General features: G+C 35.9%; 1 long non-coding RNA gene across 1 annotated transcript; it reads right to left on the bottom strand.

Moving 5' to 3' along the window:
* Positions 1 to 570: 570 nt before the first annotated feature.
* Positions 571 to 4,672, bottom strand: LOC139823516 (uncharacterized). The gene is made up of 2 exons (XR_011734805.1): positions 1,940 to 4,672; positions 571 to 1,765 (listed from the first exon to the last, which is right to left on the bottom strand). It is a non-coding gene; the product is annotated as an uncharacterized lncRNA (long non-coding RNA).
* Positions 4,673 to 5,149: the final 477 nt, after the last annotated feature.

Here is a 5,149-nt window from a genome sequence, read left to right as displayed (position 1 = left end):
GTGACTCTATATCAACGAGATAAAGGAAGTGGTATTAAGTTCAATAGGGTGATAAAATGACACCATTATAATTAAAAATAAAATACCTTAATATTTGGCAAATAATCACAGTCTTACATCGACAGTTTTACATTTAATAATTTCCTATGTTCCAGATAAAAACAAAAACTTTGTACTTCTTTTCACCTAACACTATAAGGCCTTTATTCACGAGTAGGACATCGCAGCGAAATTAAACGAACAAATATTTGCTGGTCTCTAGGTAGTCTTACACATCTTTGTTGCACTTGATTCGGTTTGATTTTGGTAATGTAGGTAGTGTAAAAGTCTTTGTTGAAGGATTTTTAACAGTTTATCCAGATGTACGAACGGAATCTTACATTCAATAGCCCACACCCGTAGTTTCGATATTTCTTCAATTTCTTCTACATCTATTATATTATGCTCGTCCACATCACTCTGATCACTATCATTATTATCGATTTCTTCATTTACAATGTGTTTGCACAAGCTCGCGCACGAGCCTGATCTCGAGAATTTGTTGAGGAAGGAAAAAATAAAAAGAATCCGTTTATTGAGAGAGAGAGATTGCGTTTCGTGATTTATGTAATTAAGAAAATTTAGATTGGGCAGAACTATACAAAGAATACCAACATTTGTTGCATAGGGGAAGGGAAACTGCCCTAAAACCTTCCCAGTATTCGTGAACAAAATTATACATTTGTAATAGAAAAATACAATATGAGTAAAATAAATGTATCAAATACACAAAAGAAAAAATGAATGGTTATCGTAGAACAGTCCTTTCTTTTGAATTATGAAAAAAGAAATATATTTCTTATATTCCTTGATAGAATTCTGTATCATTAGACAATGTTATTTATAAAAGGAATTGAACTTAGTATGTACGCATATAATGTATATTGACGAAGTCAAGCTCAGAATTAGTTGTTAGTTATCAAAGAAAGGATCGTTCAAAACATCGACATAACTCAAATTAAAAACATGAATATCAGTGTAGATATAATTCAAACAATCAGGGAAATAATGCATCAATCGTTTAGTTAAATCATAAATAATGGTTATCGGCCTTGTGGATAATATTCTTCGTGATTTGAATGTTAACTGAGTATTACAAAACTTGAGTATAAATCACGACAAAGGAATATTTTACCTCATGAGCTTTTACTACGACACGAGCGATAATTACGACAAGAGCAACTACAAAGGCAATGAATGCAACACAAGCATTTAATACGATACAGGTAATAATTTTCAAATGAGTGTATTGAATTACACTTTTAAAAGGCCTTCCTCTTTGATTGACACATTAACTCACCATAGAATAAACGTAATATTAGATAATTAATAATTCGCAAACTAATCACTAGGATAATATAAAGTAATTGAGTAAAAGATTTTATCGCAACGCAAGCAAACGGTTATTTGATAATGTTATTACAACGCCTGAAACGATTTATATGTATTTCGCAAGTAAAACATTCTAAGTTAGTAGTGAATGTAACGAATGTACGCAAGTTAACGTAATTAACTACAAAATATATTATAGAATTGATTATAACGAATTAATCGCACAAAAGAAAAAAGTAAAAGTTTTTCATTGTAAATAAAATAGTTGCAACCAAACAATTAATTAATTTATGGACTTTTAGACTGAGCTCAGTGTTACAATTAAACTCGAGATGAAATCCTAATATCTTTTCAAAAGGCGAGGAAGTCTTCCTCTCGCTTGCTCTCGTGAATTCTGCAAGCAATAACCGCAAAGGGTAACCTTGAGAGGATTGAAAATCCCTCTCGTAACGGTAGACGATAGTCTAACGTTCTCACCTCGTAACGGTAGACGAGAGTCTAACGTTCTCACCTCGTAACGGTAGACGAGAGTCTAACGTTCTCACTCATGTATATTGATAAAAGTTACCTTTTGATTGAAGATAACATCACATAGGATGTTCACACAATGAATATATGTCGAAAGGACCAAGCCAAAAACCCATTTATCCAAGACTTCGAAAGGGCGTTTTATATCATGCCGAAAAGGCTTTCTCGAACGTTCCAGAAAATGGCTGCCTTCCTCGAGCTTTCCACGTGCCGGCAAGGCTCGCTGGGATGTATCTCACTGGCTTCCTTTCTGCGACGACAGTTGTTGTCCTTTATTTGCTGCGTATACGATCCACCGGTATATTGGCTGCTGCACATTGAGAGGCAGATCTCGGCTACCTCACAACTCGATTACAAGTTAACAGCGAAAAGATGACGCAACTAAGTATTTTACTCGAACTGATTACAACGGGTGTGTAACGCACGATGTCCGGAAGACGAATGCTCGCTCGCCCGGGCTGCGCGCCCCTCCCAACATGCTCAAGCATGCGCGGTAAACTTGCGCCTCGCCGCCTGGGACGCAACGTAGTCGGCGCCGCTTGCGCGCCTTTTCACCGACCTACGTAGAATGCGCGGCCCGACCTATCGCATTACAACTGCCACTAATGGCCGCAAAAAAACAACACACCCTCTCTCTCTCTCTCTCTCTCTCTCTCTCTCTCTCTCTCTCTCTCTCTCTCTCTCTCTCTTTCAACTTCAAACACAATGTAAGTTTCTGAATCACTTCCATCGGAATCACTCAACACTTCTCCTACGTTTATATTGTCATTCATATGATCTACATAACAAATAATAAAATATATTTCTTCATTATACATTTGCTTCGATATTATTTATTACATGATATATATGAATTATAACCTTCTGATGTTTCTGAATCACTTCCATCGGAATCACTCAAACCTTCTCCTACGTTTACATTTACGATCTACATAAAAAATAATAAAACATATTTCTTAACTGTACTATTACATACAATACAATATTTGCTTCGATATTATTCGTGATGTATATTTAATACCTTCTGATGTTGTACCGCTAGTACTTGGTTTATTACATGTATCGTATTTTTCTTCTTCAAATAATGACAAATAATGGCGTTTAAATTTTTTCATCTGGCGATATTTTTGCGCTCAAAATTTTGATTTTAATTTTTTATTACCATCCATTGTCGTGTGAGGCTACAACTACATCTATTGTAATATTTATCGTAAGCGGTCGTAACGCTCGTCGTAATCGCTATCGTAAGCTCGTCGTATGACTTGATTTAGCTTGAACTCTTTCCAATTACGACGCTCGTCTGGCGTTGCAATTATAACCTAAAGTAACAACTAACATTTATCGTAATGCTTTGATCGTGGGAATTAATGAATAATAAAGACAGAATGACATCACAAATGAGAATTATCTGAGTTTTTATGTAAATGGAAAGCAACTCTTGGCCGCAGGGGGAAGTGATCCGCGCAGTTCCTTGGGCTTAACGTACCTACGGCAATACCGAGTTCCAAACACCGCGGACATACACAAACAAATACACAGACATTCATACACTTACACATTTTCGAGTTCGGGATTATACGAGTTCACGAGTTTCATTACGCAGTTAACTTCTGTTTGGGTCGCTTTTATTGAGGCGGCCATGCTGAATTAGTCGAAGTGTCTTGTTTTGATGTGATACAATTTAGATTTCGGTTTTGCTATATGACCACATGGGTACCCCCACGGTCTTTTCTTTATATTGAATAAAAAAAAAAAAAAAAAAAAAAGCAACTCTATAAACACATTTTTTTTCGCACGTCGAGAAAGCTGATAGGTTAGGTTATGTTGTAACGCCAGACAAGCGTCGTAATTGTAAAGAGTTCAAGTTGAATCAACTCATACGATAAGCTTACGATAGCAATTACGACGAGCGTTACGACCGCTTACGGTGAACATTACGATAAATGTAGTTGTTACAGTAAACATGTAAACATTACCGCACTGTTTCGACTCGTGTGTGGAATCGGCCATCCGTCGCACAGATGATGTGCGACGGATGGCCGCGCGCAATGGGCCACTTTCCACGCACTTTGTAATATAAAATAGGGTGTGTAACACGTGCGGGTTGAGAATTGGACACTCGTGCGGGTGATCGCACTCGTGTCCAATTCTCAACTTCTCGCACTTGTTACACAAATAACTATTATATAGATATATATTGGCATAGATTTACGCGGTTTACGACGACTTCATTGCTTACGATCACGATCAAAGCGTTACGATGATGTAGTTGTAGCCTATCAGTTCTTCTACAACTGATTAGCGCTCAATTTAATTATTTATTATTTATTGCCGAGCCAAATTATTTATTTACCATTTATTTATTATTATTTATTATTATTTATTATCATTTATTATTATTTATTATCATTTATTGCGAGATAAATTAGTAGAGCTCTGCCAGCCGAAGGACCCCGGCCGCGGCAGGTGAAGGATAAAATAATCCTGTCTCAATTTTAACGTACATGTTTTAATAAATTTCTAAAAATTAAGAAGTCGATCTAGAAGCCAAAGAGAAGAATCTCGACAGCACCTAACGTGGCGCAAGTGTGGATCGCATTAGAAACTCAGTCAAATCCAGACCTGCGCCCGTTCAATTTTATGTAAATGCCATATTAGGCGCGGACATGGCCCTGATATGGCTCTTTCCAGTTTTTAGGATAAGGCTGTGGCGTGGCAAACTTGCATGGCGCTGACAAGTGTCGTGGCGCTGGCAAGGCAATTTCTACCAGGGTACTGAAATGGTAAAATCTTGAAATCGATAGTTACAATACTTTGGAGAAACAGTGCCGAAATGATAAAATCTTAAAAACGACAGTTAGAATAGTTTTAAGAAACTTTGCGGAAATGGAAAAATCTATAATTCGATAGTTAGAATAGTTTTAAGAAACTTTGCCGAAATGGAAAAATCTATAATTCGATAGTTAGAATAGTTTTAAGAAACAATGATAAAATAGGAAAATATTTAAATCGATAGTTAGAATAATTTTAAAAAACAGTACTGAAATAGTCAAATCTGAAGAACGATAGTTAGAATAATTTTAAAAAACAGCACTGAAATAGTCAAATCTGAACAACGATAGAATAATTTTAAAAAACAGCACTGAAATAGTCAAATCTGAAGAACGATACTTCGAATAATTTTTAGAAAAAGTGCTGAAATGGTCAAATGTAAAAGACGATAGAATAATTTCAAGAAAGAGTACTGAAA

This window comes from Temnothorax longispinosus, unplaced genomic scaffold (assembly GCF_030848805.1).
Source record: "Temnothorax longispinosus isolate EJ_2023e unplaced genomic scaffold, Tlon_JGU_v1 HiC_scaffold_13, whole genome shotgun sequence".
NCBI lineage: Eukaryota > Metazoa > Arthropoda > Insecta > Hymenoptera > Formicidae > Temnothorax > Temnothorax longispinosus.
The sequence above is the reverse complement of the archived record's forward strand: the minus strand, read 5'-3'. Positions and strand labels throughout refer to the sequence as shown.